The sequence below is a fragment of the Myxocyprinus asiaticus genome, chromosome 2 (assembly GCF_019703515.2).
Source record: "Myxocyprinus asiaticus isolate MX2 ecotype Aquarium Trade chromosome 2, UBuf_Myxa_2, whole genome shotgun sequence".
Classification (NCBI taxonomy): Eukaryota; Metazoa; Chordata; class Actinopteri; order Cypriniformes; family Catostomidae; genus Myxocyprinus; species Myxocyprinus asiaticus.
This window is the reverse complement of record NC_059345.1, coordinates 35,765,557-35,781,504: the sequence shown is the minus strand read 5'-3', so window position 1 is coordinate 35,781,504 and position 15,948 is coordinate 35,765,557.

Genomic DNA, 15,948 nt, shown 5'->3' with positions numbered 1-15,948 from the left:
CAATTTTATGTAATATTTGAAAAAGAAACTTCTGTAGATTTTATAATTTAGTTTTTATAAACATTATTGTAAAACACATGCCTAAAGAACATATGAACATCTCATTCCAGTATATTACTGATTATGTTTATTTATTAAATTATTGTTGAGTTTCAATACAGTTTCAAGTACAGTTAGGTCAATCTCAGCATTATTTCATTGGATAATGAATTATCTTAAATAATAAATAATACATTGTGATGAGAATCTGCCTCCTTTTTTAATTTTTTAATTTATTTTTTTTTTTTACCAAAAATCTTACAATCAGATTACATTAAAGGGAAGAGGGAGAGAGAGAGAGAGAGAGAGAGAGAGAGAGAGAGAGAGAGAGAGAGAGAGATAGAGAGAGAGAGAGAGAGAGAGAGAGAGAGAGAGAGAGATAGAGAGAGAGTTTTTCAGAGAACAGATACACATTATTATTATGCACTATTTGAAGTGCTAAGGATTGTTGTGGTGGAATGTGTGAACTAAACAAAAGCGTTATGTCTTTGTTTCTCATTCACCAAAGAGAACAGCATGGCTCTGAAAACTACTGCATGCTTGTGTGCACTCCAGTATGAAATCAGAGTTTTTGGCTGAAAAGATAGATAGATAGATTGATAGACAGATAGACAGATAGAAAGAAAGAAATGGAAAGAGTGATAGATAGATAGATAGATAGATAGATAGATAGATAGATAGATAGAAAGAAAGAAAGAAATGGAAAGAGTGATAGATAGATAGATAGATAGATAGATAGATAGATAGATAGATAGATAGAAAGAAAGAAATGGAAAGAGTGATAGATAGATAGATAGATAGATAGATAGATAGATAGATAGGTAGAAATGGAAAGAGTGATAGATAGATAGATAGATAGAAATGAAAAGAAAAGAAAGAGAGACAGACAGACAGAAATGGAAAGAAAGAGTGATAGATAGATAGATAGATAGATAGATAGATAGATAGATAGATAGAAATGAAAAGAAAGAGTGATAGATAGATAGACAGACAGACAGACAGACAGACAGAAAGATAGATAGATAGATAGATAGATAGATAGATAGATAGATAGATAGATACATAGATAGATAGAAATGGAAAGAGTGATAGATAGATAGATAGATAGATAGATAGATAGATAGATAGATAGATAGAAATGGAAAGAGTGATAGATAGATAGATAGATAGATAGATAGAAATGAAAAGAAAGAGTGATAGATAAATAGATAGACAGACAGACAGACAGAGAGATAGATAGATAGATAGATAGATAGATAGATAGATAGATAGATAGATAGAAAGAAAGAGTGATAGACGGACGGACAGATGGACAACAGACAGACAGACAGAAATATAGATAGATAGATAGATAGATAGATAGAAAAGAAAGAGTGATAGACGGACGGACAGATGGACAACAGACAGACAGACAGACAGACAGACAGACAGACAGATAGATAGATAGATAGATAGATAGATAGATAGAAAAAAGAGTGATAGATAGACAGACAGACAGAAATATAGATAGATAGATAGATAGATAGATAGATAGATAGAAAAGAAAGAGTGATAGACGGACAGACAGATGGACAACAGACAGACAGACAGACAGATAGATAGATAGATAGATAGATAGATAGATAGATAGATAGATAGAAAAAAGAGTGATAGATAGACAGACAGACAGAAAGAAAGATAGAAAACGCTTCCCTTTTTACGAGCTCTTACTTCTACATAGAGTGAAATACCATACTCTGTGCTAAGACTGACCAATAAACCCCAGCAAATGGCATCCAAGTGGGCCCCTCAAGGGTTGTAATTCAGGAAAGAGCTGAACTGTTGTCTGTTCCCCACTTTGAGAAAAAGAGTCAGTGAGTGAGTGGGAGGTGCTTTAAGGAATGCAACACTTAATTGGCTATGGCAACAATGATGTCCAGCTTGTCCTATGGTGGGATAGCTCCTGTCAGGGAATAAGCACATCTGGAGCTCTGGAACACTCTGTCTCAGAAATTTAATTCCATAAGGAATTTATTTGGACAAGTTTGTGTAAAAAACAATGGGTTTTCTGCATTATAATTATTATTAATGCACCTGTTCCCAATCCCCCCCCCCCCCCCCACCCCAACCCACCCAAACGAATGCCAAACATAAGAGTTCTCAGAACTAGAAAGTTTGGACAGATAGCTGGGTGAGTCATGATCCCCCAGAAGAGGTCAAATGAGTTGAGATTGGAGAAGTTAGCACATCTACAGAATAGACATATTCTGCAAATATGTTTAGTAATAATTGGATGCTGCAAAAAGCATGTTGCACGCTCCATACTAACTTTAACTTCCTAACAGGATCTGCTGATATTCCAAAGAGCTCTATTTCTATCCCTGTTTGACGTTCTAGTGGAAGTGGACCTCACAAGGTTTAGCTAAAAGTGTGTGGCTGAGCATGGAGCTGATGTGGCCCTAGCAGTAAAAGCTGAAAAGAATGTGCAGGATTTAATTACAGAGCCTTCTTCTATTAAAAATAATGTTTGGACTGTCTCACAAATGAGCTTATTTGATTTTTCCTTGACGGGAGTGTGTGTCAGGAATAGAGAGTAAGACAGGGCAAATTAGTTTTTTTGGGATGGGGATGGCACTCTCGCACACACTTTCACACACATAATGCAAAATAGATTGGAGTTCCCTCAGTAGTTTTTCGCCAAAGGGATCCCTCAAACTTCTCATTCCAAAGCAACTGTTTATTAAATATTTTAGGGTTGGTTTTACCTCAGTCCATCTCTTTCAAGTACCTAATAAGCCATACTGTCTCTGCAAAGACTTGCACCTGTGTAAAATCAGTGTAAAACAGCCACAAAGACCCTTTGTTCACTTATCACAGGTTGTGTAGTACAGCCCTAAATTAAGCTTGTTATGGGATACAAAGATGAATGTCTGATGTCACTGACCTAACCTTCCATAGTTCTGAACAAGGTTTATTACGCCTTGGCACTGACACCATTACTTTATTTCTTGGCTTAGGTTGAGATTTGTCCTGACAAGAACTGTATGGACCAAAGAGCCCCAGGCTATTGTGAAAATGAAGAGTGGAGGGAGCCTGTTGTAGATAATCTGTCAGAAATACACACACACACACACATACACACACACACACACACACACACACACACACACACACACACACACACACACACACACACACATACAAACCTCATGCTCAGGCCTTGGCACACTGCACCTCTGGCCTGATAAAATTAGAAGCAGGAAGCAGAACAAAACATGAAGTGCTCAGCACGGGGACATTCGGTTTCTCAGAAATTGAATGTGACAGACAGGCTTATGGTCTTGTTAATCAAAAGAAAAGGGGACCCCAACTGTATCTGTTCTGAAACTGTATTTCACGTGAATTTACTGTGCTCACAGACAGAGTGGCTTGAGGACCGTGGTTTTAAGCATTTAGTCAATTTTACTGCCCAGGAGGGCAGAGACATGGTCTCTTTCAGTCTGCATAATGGTTTGTGTAATTGCAACTTTTTTGTCCCTCTACATGATGCTGTTCTTGAGTATAAATTACATCATAATAATGAAACAACATTATGTAATGACTAGAGGGAACGTACAAAAAAAAAAAAAAAAAATGTACAGAAATTTCCATCTTTAATATTAATATTTTAATCTCTGTTTTCCAAAACAAACTGTTAATGAAACCTAGATTAACTTATTTTTTATTATTCTTTTTTTTATTTTCTGACAATGTGATGACAAAGTATGATTTGGCCTTTAAGGAACACTAGTGTGACATCACAGTTTTGTTTTCAGTGGCAGTGGTTATTTTTTAAAAGTTTAAACAATTTTCGGCCATTTGAAGGCCTTCCTTATGTTACATTTTACAACACAGGCAGTAGTCATGTTTCACATGACGCTTTAGTTCATCCATATACTGTAGTGATGATGTTGAGATGTAAAAGTGTAAAATATAAATATGTATTGGTTTTGTTAATCTATGGTGCTTTTCAAATCCAATTTTCAAGAATTCTTGAATTTGATTAGAATGCATGACATAGCATCAAAATGTAGTATGGTGCTGTCACCATGTACTGTAAAATAATATCTGATCCTAAAATCATTAAAAGTGACAGACAAAAAAATTATATATGATGTTCAAATTTAGAAATAATGCTGGTGTATTTTTTCAAGTATGTCAAATACTTATTATAGACTTAACTGCTCTCAACTACTCAGTATGGTAAAAACTTGAGGTAGTAATAGAAAATATGGATACAGTCTTCTCTAGCACTCTAGATAGTGTTGCTCCCTTCGATTAAAGAAAGTTAAAGAGAAAGGCCCACACCGTGGTAGAATGATCATACTCATGCTCTTAATAATTTATAATTATAATTATTTATCACACATTATACATTTGCACATATACGGTGAAATTCTTCTTTTTCACATATCCCAGCTAGGCTGGGGTCAGAGTGCAGGGTCAGCCATGATACGGCGCCCCTGGAGCAGATAGGATTAAGGGCCTTGCTCAAGGGCCCAACAGTGGCATCTTGGCAGTGCTGGGGCTTGAATCCCCAACCTTCTGATCAGTAACCCAGAGCCTTAACCGCTGAGCTACCACTGCCCTAGAGTAGCATGGAAAATAGAATGCATGTGGAAGTATACAAAATTAGAGGTGTTTTACGGTGCATGGAAAGGTAGTGTCTTGAGGTACAGACAGGCTCTAAAAGCTACCAGGTCTTCATATTTTATACTAATAGAAAATAACCACAACAATCCTAGGTATTTATTCTGTACCAGGACTAAACTGTCAAGGAACAAAGCTTCGACTCAAACAGATATTCCCTTGTAGCACAGTAGTACCAACCTTATGAATTTTTTACTAATAAAATTGAGACCATCAGAAAGAAAATTGGAATTATGCAATCATATGCCATAGCACTACAGAAGACAGTGTCTCATAGTATTCCCTAAGAGCAACTTCAGTCCTTTGCTGGAAGAGGAAGTGCTAACAAAATGTATTAAAGCATCAAAAGCAACAACATGTATGCTAGATCCTATACCCCCTAAATTACCGAAAAAGATGTTTCCTGAAATCTCAGAACATCCTCTCATTATTATTATTATTATTATTATTGACTCCTTGCTATATGTAGGGCATGTTATAGAAGTATAAAAGTTCTGGGGAACTTTCAAGCTGGCAGATTTGGCTAAATATAGACTGATCTCAAATCTCCCAATTACATCTAAAATACTGGAAAAGGTTGTGATCTCCCAACTATGTTCATTTATAAAAGGAAATGGTATATGTGAAGAATTTCAGTCAGGATTTAGGCCCCATCATAGTACAGAGACTGCACTTATCAGAGTTACAAAGGACTTGCTCTTATCATCTGAATGTGGCTGCATCTCTCTTTTAGTGCTTCTAGTGATCTTAGTGCTACCTGTGACATCATAGATAACAACATTTTCTTGGATATAATTGAGAATTATATTGGCATTTGTGGAAAAGCATTAGCATGGTTTAGGTCCTATTTATCCATCCGCTACCACGTTGTTTGTGTTAACATGGAATTTTCAGATCAAGCTGTAGTAAAGTATGGAGTGCCACAGGGCTCAGTATTAGGTCCTCTGCTTTTGTCCTTGTATATGTTTCCCCTGGGAGACACTATCAGGAACCATGGAATTAGTTTTCACAGTTATGCCACAATACTCAACTTCTATATTTTTTCAAGACCTGGTCAAATTTTCCAAATCTCCAAGTTAGCAGAGTTTATCAATGATATCAAAAGCTGGATGGCTAGAAATGTCCTTCTACTCATATCTGACAAAACAGAGATTTTAATTATTGTACCAAAAACCTCTTAAATACGATGCTAGAATATCTTTTGTGTGTCTACTGTTACACCATGTTCTACAAGAACTTGGGTATTATGTTTGATAGCAATCTGTTCTTTGAAATTATTCCACCTCAGACATATCTAAGTAATGGCACATGCACTCTGTTTCTGATGCCAAAAATCTAAGTCATTTTTTCATGACCTAAAGACTAGATTATTGTAATGCACTACTGGGTGGATCTCCTGCAGGTTCAATAAATAAGCTTCAGTTTGTTAAAAATGCAGCAGCAAGAGGGATGACTAGAACCAAGAAATATGATCATATCAAGCCCAATTTTACAGTCACTACATTGGCTACCTGTTATGTTTCGTTTCAATTTTAAAATTTTGCTATTTACTTACAAAGCTTTGTATGGTCTTGCTCCTCAGTACTCAAGTGACCATCTTTCACGCTGTAATCCATCACGTTCACAATGATCGCATAATTACGGCCTTTTTATAGTACCTAGAATTTAAAAATCCACAAAAGGAGGTAGATCCTTTACCTATTTGGCTCCTAAACTATGGAAAAGCCTACCAAACATTGTTTGGGACTCAGACACACTCTCTCAGTTTAAGTCTAGACTAAAGACTAATCTCTTCTGCCAGGCATACACCTAATTTATCCCTCAACCCGTAGTTTTCCTGCATTAGTCAGGTCTTCTGGAACCGGAAAAACTTCTCATATACTATAACTCTGCTTTAAAGTAAATGGCATCAACACTAATATTAATAAAATTTTTTCCCTATCTCATCCTCGGAATACATATCACGAGGTTATCAGAGCCTAGCAAATCCAACTTCGGTCCAGCCCGATGTCCAACTCCCACCGCTGTGTCGATGTGATCAGTGAGGGGGCGCTTTGATGGTTACTGTCTGCATTATTTTAATCTATTATGATGGACTTCACAGAAGATGAACTGCTGCTAACTCCTACCATCCAACAAGAGACACTTCACTGGCCACTGCCTACACCTCCAACTTAAGATGAACTTCACCGGAAATGAACTGCCACAAGCTACCAGTCGGATTGTGAGGCACACCTCACTGACCTCTTGCATCGTCTCGGTCAAAAGATGGACTACACTCTCTTAAAATGGAATACTACATAGACTATAAATTAATGCCTACTATAGCCTTCATCATTCAAATAAAAAAGGACACTGCATCTATGTGCACTTCCACATTCAATTTTGGGATGGACTTCAAAGACACTTAATTAATACATGACTTGTATTACACATAGATATTTAATATTGGCATTAAATTCATGCTGTATAGCTAGAGGAGAACTGGCTGCCCCAGCTGAGCCTGGTTTCTCGAAAGGTTTTTCTTTCTCCATTAACTTACATATTATTGAGTTTTGGGTTCCTTGCCATATTCGCCTTTGGCATGCTCACAGGGGGCCTAAAGACACATAATTTGTAAAGCATTATTTTCAATCACATTTTCATTTAAACTTCTCAATGTGGACTTTAAGACATTACAGACATTACAGCATAATTTTTTGTTAAACTGCTATGAAACTATGTGTCTGGTTAAAAGCACTATACAAATAAAAATGACCTGACTTGTCTCTTACTTATTTTTATTAACTAACTGTGTTCACTTGACCCTTATTATCACACAGAATGAGTCACGCTCTCATTTTCTTTTCCTTTAGTTTGATTCATCCCTCTTCCCGGTCTTTTTTTTTTTTTTTTTTTTTTTTTTGGAGAATTTGCACTAATTTCTCCAATTATGGCCATTCACAGAGAGAGACTGGTAGTTCCTGGCATCATCTGCACTGGGCTCATTTTGAAAATGGAGCGTACATAATCAACAGCTTTGCAGGGTCAAAGGGATTAAAAAAGGTCAGAGGCATGCTCTCTGGGAATCTGACCTTGGAATCTTCTCTGTCTGTGCTTTGACAATCAATTCTTATCACTTTCTCACAATAATTGATTTTGGGACACACCTTCCTGTCGCAATGACCATACAGAAAGAGGAATTGTGCCACCTCAAACCATTTCCCAACTCCCTCTTTACCTCCCACCCCAGTAAAAATGATTATGGCAGCAAGGGCTGTGTACAGTGGAGCTGTTTTGGGGGGTACATGAGGACAGTCAGGGGAATCCTTCACTTCTGTTGCCAGGTCCTCAACAGGAGTCTCCTGGGATTGCTGTTGGTGTAGCACGCTCTTCCTCTCTTCCACAAAGGGAGATTTGGCCCTTGCTGTGTTTAGGGAAGTGGACTCAGAGGGAGGTTGCACACCAGAGAAAAAGAATCTAGAGCACCGAAACAATAGCATCACAAAAATTATTGTAATGCTTGCTGAAACCTCCTTGTTTGTAGCATTGTGTGTGCTTTCCCACCCAGGACTACAACACTGCAACAGACTGTTTCTTCAAAGTAGACAGTACTTTGAGTAGCATAACATAAAAAAGCTGCAGCATATTTTTCTGAAGCAAACAAGCACACAATACCAGTGAGTAATGTATTTAATAACAAAACAAGGTGTGAAGGACAGTTCAGAGCGGGGTGAAATCAAAGGATGAAAGTATAGAAATTAGGGCAAGTATCCTCAGGGAAACTTTACAGATTGAGAAATGTCTAGGTGTAGTCTGGGTAGTTGTCACTTTAAAGGCTGTCTATATTTGCCGCTGTCTTCTCTGAAATAGAGGACACACAAACCATGCAGAATACTTGGAACCACATTTTATGGCAGTGTGACACAGGGAAGTGAACCCCAGCACAAGTTGCCAGCCATGGTCTCAGCGGTCTGCCTCTCGGCTCACTGTTTAAGCTGAGGTTTCACCATTACATAGTTTATAAGTAGGTTGGATCTTATTCCCAGCTATGTATATACAATCCTTCCTCTTCATTTACCAGTGTACTTTTTGCCTACTATGTTTCTTCATGAGTACAAAAAAATAAAAATAGATTTAAAAAAAAAGCAAAGGTGAAAAGGTAAATCACATTTTGATTGCAGTAATTAATTTCAACCTTCATTATTAAATTGCCAAGGACAAAAAACAAATTTGTGGTTAAGAAAACAAATTAAATCATAACTGACATAAATGTCCTTATCTTTGATATAATTACATTAATGTTGGCCTCAAAACATTCAAGATCATCTTCAAAGTCATGGTCAAAAAGCAGAACAACCAGAATGAAAACATCACTTTGATTTACAGAGGCAGGCAGTGGAGTTACAGTAAGCTCCTTCACACTGAGCAAAGCCAGCACTACACAACCAAGATCAGTGTCCTTGAAATGGTTGTGGTGGTGATTATGTAAAAATGAGCAATCCATATTACAACAACATTCCAAAATGGAGCTGAGGATCAAGTTGATCTTGTAGTCTCAGATACTCTGCAATATGTGTTTGCTGGAAAAAAGTGACATGGAAGGAAGGAAGGAAGGAAACCATTAAGCAAAGTCCAGACACAGAATACGTGATTGGCTGCTTGTCCCTGCACAAGCAATACAGGGACAGTCACGTAATTTTTGTGACTGGTCATTATGTCACATTTTCATGACAATAGAACAATGTCAAGAGAAATATGATTCACACATTACCCTAAGTATGCCGCAGTGCAGAATGTGAGGCATTTCTTTAGATGTTTAGTTAAGTTGTTCCCTAGCGTAATATAGAATAGAATTTTACCCTAAAGCTTCTTCAAAGTTTTTTAGGTGCAAAACCCCTCAAAATAGCTGATTAGGACTAATGTATTCAAACTAAAATATATATATTTTAAAAAGCATCAGCAAGGTTATTCACCTGTATATATATATATATATATATATATATATATATATATATATATATATATATATATATATATATATATATTTTGTATTACATATATTAGGAACCATTTGAAGAGGGACACATTACAGCATGTGTCTATGAAATGTAATGTTTATCTCTTGAAAATGATCCATTCGGCCAAGGGTACTTTTTTAAAACACATGACTACAGACTTCTTCATATCACTTAAGCAAATGATGTGCTCTGCTTGTAAGATTTACTTACTCTTAGAAAATATCATATCTAATTATATATAGTAGTTTCAGAATTCTCTGGTTTGTGACATCTGTTTTTAACTGAAAGTTTGTCTAAATGTTAGGGAGTTGTGTCTTTAAGGTCTGGAAACAAGATATGAATCAGCATGATTTTCTGTACATAGCTGTAATGTCCTTACTTGATTTTAATTAACAGTTCAGTATAAGTCATCTGGTTTCTGCTTTGCTTTACAAGTGGGGTCCAGATGTAGAAGCATAAGTCACTAAAATCTCAGCGAAGCTTCCAAGAAATGGGAGGATTGGACCAGACTCAATCTGGATTGAATCAGTGCTTACTAAAGCACTCCTCTGAACCATTTTTCAACAATGCTGTTCACTTTAATGCTTTTCTGAACAAGAAAAGCATACTGCAAAACTGTTACATAACAGTTCAATACATGGGAAATTCTACAAAATCTGCGGTTTTCCCTTTTTTGGATAATGCTTTATCAGACAAAACTGCTCACAAAGTTATTGGCCTTAGCCACTAGGTGACACGGCTCAGTACTACTTACTCCTTGTGTATTGGATGTGTGAAGTTGTGCTGATTGAGGATTCACCACCACTGGATTGAATAAAGCAGGGAGAGTCAGGGAAGGTGCTAGCAACTGCCTTTTAATCATCCTGAAACTGGACCATGTGTGAAGTTTCTTAAAATTCCGATACCTCCCACCTTCCAATTTAGCCATAAAAGTACACAGATGGGCAAAAACATTATGAACACTCATCGGTGAAGCGGATAATGCTGATCATCTCCTAACAAGGTCACATGCCAAGGTCTGGGTAGATTAGATGGTAAGCGAACAATCAGTTCTCGTAGTCAATGTGTTCAATGCAGGAGAAATGAGCAGGAGTAAAGACCTGAGCGACTTTGACAAGGGCCAAATTGTTATGGCCAGATGACTGGGTCAGAGCATCTTTGAAATGGCAAGGCTTGTGGTTGCTCCCAGTCAGCAGTGGTGAGTATATACCAACAGTGGTCCAAGGAGGGACAAACCACACACCGGTGACAGGGTATTGGGCGCCCAAGGCTCATCAATGCGCGAGGGCAACAACGACTATCCTGTCTGGTCCGAACCGACAGAAGGTCTACTGTGGCACAAGTCACAGAAAATGTTAATGATGGTTACAGTAGGAATGTGTCACAACACACAGTGCATCGCACCCTGCTGCGTAGGGGGCTGCGTAGCCTCACACTGGTCAGAGTTCCCATGATGACCCCTGTTCACCGTCGAAAGTGCCCATGATGGGCACGTGAGCTAGACCATGGAGCAGTGGAAGAAGGTCGCCTGGTCCAATGAGTCCCATTTTCTTTTACATCACATGGACGGCCATGTATGTGTACACCGTTTACCTGGGGAAGTGATGTCACCAGGATACACTGTGGGAAGACGACAAGGCAGTGGAGGGAGTGTGATGCTCTGGGCAATGTTCTGCTGGGAAACCGTGGGTCTGTCCATTCATGTGGATGACAATTTGACATGTTCCACCTACCTAAACATCATTGCAGACCAGGTACACCCCTTCATGGCAATGGTATTCCCTGAAAAAATGTGATCTCAGTGATTTTGACCGTTACATGATTTTTGGTGCCATACGGGCTGGTTTGAGTATTTCTGTAACTGATGATCTCTTGGGATTTTCATGCACAACAGTCTCTAGAGTTTACTCAGAATGGTGCCAAAAACAAAAAACATCCAGTGAGCGGCACTTCTGGGGATGGAAACACCTTGTTGATGAGAGAAGTCAACAGAGAATAGCCAGACTGGTTCGAGCTGACAGAAAGGCTACGGTAAGTCAGATAACCACTCTGTACAATTATAGTGAGCAGAATAGCATCTCAGAATGCACAACTCATCGAACCTTGAGGCGGATGGGCTACAACAGTAGAAATCCACTTCTGTCAGCCAAGAACAGAAAGCTGAGGCTGCAGTGGGCACAACCTCACCAAAACTGGAGAGTTAAAGACTGTAAAAACATAGCCTGGTCTGATAAATCTTGGTTTCTGCTAAGGTAGGCCCACTGCAGCCTCAGCTTTCTTATAAAATATTGACATATAAATTTGGACAACTCAGAGATGAGCTTAACAACAAATTCAGTAATGCCTTTAAATAAGTTTTGGAATAGTGTTTGTATCTTCCTGGTTGATAAATTCTGTATGACTTATGCAGATTTTATATCACACCTGAAAGCTATGGTCTTTTTAATGTTTCTTAAAGGCTGAATGATTTATTAGGAAAGTCAATTGGGAAAGAAGAATGAAATTGTGCCTGTGTGTTGACAGGACATCAAGTACAACAGCAGGCCTGTTTTGACAAAATTACTAAAGCCTGGGAAGAATTGTTTTGTACAGAAATGTGTGGCAAGCTAGGGTAAATCAGTCTGTACAATGTTAGCACAATGTTTTGTTGTAAATCATTAAAGCATCTACTGTACATATTTACAAGTATTCAGCATAATACCTGATAACAATGTAAGCATTTAGTTAGAATTTATTTACTGGTAAAAACCACAGTGTGTTTGCTGAAGTCACAACAAAGCAGGACTGCAGGATGAGCTTAATCCTGTAACCCATCAGCATGGCATGACAGTGACATAAACATTTCACCCAAAAATGAAAATTATGTCATCAATTACTCAGTAGACTTCATGTTGTTCCAAACCTGCATGCCTTTCTTTCTTCCACTGAAGACAAAAGATGATGTTTGGCAGAATATTAGTCTCAGTCACCATTTACTTTAATTTTATGGTAAAAAAGATGCAATGTACTCTAAGTGAATGGTGACTGAGGTCAACATTCTGCCTAACATCTCCTTTTGTGTTCCGCAGAAGAAAGTTGTATGGGTTTGAAACAACATGATGGTGAGTATATGATGACAGAATTTAAATTTTTGGGTGAAATATCCCTTTAAGACATCAAGCCATGCTAATATCTCTCCCTCTCAGGGACACACTAGTCAGCTGGGACCACAAAGTTGTGCAAGACTTCAAAGTTTCAAAACAAGAATTTTTCCAACAAAAGAAACAGAGACCAGGACATGCTATTGGTGTTGTTCATTCACGCACACAATCTTCTAATCTTTCCTTTTCTATTTTTGTTGTTTTTCTCTCTTTTTTTGTCATCACTCTTATGTACATGTGTATAGTCATAAAATCTGTGTCCCTCCTGTACTTCAAAACCAGGAAAAAAAGGGGTCAAGCTGACAAAGTTCAGCCAGACACAGGAACAATGGTGGTTTTGTGAATGTTCCTGGGTGTTTATCAGTGCGAGACTGCCTTCGTGTCCTGCTGGGTGCATTATGAGCACACTGTCATGAGTTCCACCAAATTTAACAGCAAAATAACGGCAATGATCTGTGTTCTTTCTGGTCAGTTCCAGTCTTTTTAACCCTTTCTCTTCACCCAATATTTTTCCCACTTAGCTTCTGTAACAGACAATCAAACTTGTACAGTAATGTGTGAAATTAATGTGTACAATACATTTTAAGGCCTGGGTGGAAATGAATTCAGTGTTATGTTCGGGACACAAAGAGTGCAAAGAGGCGTACGGACAAAGGGAAGCACTTGGAAACCTCAGAATTACGTTTTTCAAAAAACATAAAGAGGTATATACTGTATGTGCAGTATAATGAAGCAAACATTAACAATGGGCTGGTAAAAGTAATTTACTGTATGGCTGTGGGTCAAAAAGGCCATACAGTATGCAATGGAACTTTTATGAGTAATACCATAATTCTTTATTGAGATCCTTCTTTTAAAGATTAAATTTGCTTTAGTTTAAAAATGTGTTTTAATAAACAAATATGCAAAAGTTCATAGGATGTGAATTACTTTATCATTCTCTGAACTTGTGGTCTGAAAAACTAAATGGATCTTTAAAAGGATCTTTAGAAACGACAAGCAACAGATTTTCTTTTCTGTTTTTAAAGTGCTATTTAAGCAATTTCTTTTTTTTTTTTTCTCTCACTGTGGTTGGTGCACTTTTTGGGATACTTGAGTTTCCCTTGCTAGCATAGCATTCCTTTATCTTTCAGAATTCTCAACAGCGTGACCAACCAGCTGTGGATTTATATCCGTTACAGTGTGAGAGCCTGCCCTGGGGAAAATGAGGACACGCCCAAAAAAAATTGCTTATGGGAATACAGGACCCAATCCTGCCGTTTGGGTAGGTCTTGGAATTTACCTTCAACATTAGAGAGGATGTTTGAAGACTGTTGTTGATACATAACCTGAGAGCGAATTAATACGGGTGAGATTGATATGCCCCAGGCTGTGAAAGGGTATTAAACTCCATCTAAGGTGTGCACTGTGAATTATTCCATGCCAGGATGATGTAAACCTTGAAAACACTGCAAAAGATTCTGCACACGCAAAATCCAATGCTGAGAATCTATAGGCTATGTCATATTTTATGTGAAAGTGCATTTTGAAAATGAGCTTAAACATTTTCACACGAGCTTGCATACTACAAAGCAAAATACAAACCCAGTCTTTCGTATGATGCTTGATGCCTTTCTGCCTGTGGGTAGTTTGAGATGCACCTGGTAGCCTGCTGTAGTCACCAGAGCTGTAACAATGCCTCAAGCTGCTGTTTTGTCTTTATTTATTTGTGTTACAGTTTTTCCTGATTTTTAAAAAAAAAAAATTTTTGTGGTTCCTGTCTTTACCTTGATCCCCTCAGTTGCTTTTTTTATTTCAGTTCTTAACCTGGATCATTTGTTTTTAATCTTATTGCTTGATTTAATTTCCATATTTGTTTATGGTTCAACAGTTTGATTTCCATAGCTTTATGTGGCATTGACTGCACGCCTTAGTGATTTGTGGTTTGATGGTTTGTGTTTTTATTCAAGTTGATTTTTGCTTTGATTTCCTGCTTTAATTGGGCCTGGTGATTGTGTCTGTTCCTTGTGGTGATCTGGTGCCAACTGGTATCCTTTTTGCAATTAGTTTTAGTTGCTATTGTAATTTATTTAGTGACCTTTTCCCTTTTGTTTTCCAATCAGGAGCTGGACACCCTATTTGGGGAGGCTAGTCACCTAGTGGTGGGTTTCCCTCATTGCATGCTGTTTCCTCTTCACTGTGTTTTTAGGTTGACTTGCACTTTTGCTTGCTGTTTGCACAAGTGGGTATTGGTTCCGGAACAAGCCACCATATAGTCTAGGGCTTCGGTGCGATTCATGCCATTAAGAAAAGTAGTTTCACAATGAATAAGACACAGTATGCCTATCATACATTACGTGGCAGTCAACTAGTAATACCAATTGAAATTTTAAAAACACGTCCTCGCGTGAAAGCCAGAACCAAGAAGGTCTAATACCAAGAAAGATCTCTCTAATAATATTAATTAAATTAAAATAAAAATTTTGCTTGCAATATTTGTTTCGTCAGGGTACACGGTTACTTTTCAAAACTTGATCTGACACTGAATGCTCAAGCAGCCAAATTTACACTCCTGATGTTGCTATAACAATGCAAAAAGCACTTACCAATTTGCTTGAAGTGAAAATCAGCCCTCTTTTCCTGTTTAAATAATCAGTCGCAAGATCATGCAGAACTAAGCTAAGGAGCATGCGATTTGTGGAACAGTTGTCACTTTGCTTGTAAGCATCGAGGAATAAATTCTGAAATTTAGTTTTTTTGCTATTCGTTTGTAGATAAACAAAGAGTGGAAAACGATTGAAAATACATAGGAAAAAAGGTCAATGAGAATGAAAGGATGAAGTTTTTTTATTTATTAGGCATGTTACGCCAGCAGAGAAGGCTTTGTTGGCCTTGAGAAATCGCCACTTCTTTCAACATATACTGACACATTTTTTAAATCAAAAGTTGTAATTTATATGTTAACGTCAGTTAGTTCACAATGAAATAAAAATGAACAATTGTAAACTAACATCAAAAAAAGATGAAAATGCTGTAAACAATATTTTGTTAATTTTTAGATCATGATATCTAATGCATTAACTACTGTTAACGAATGGAACCTTATCGTAAAGTGTTACCGA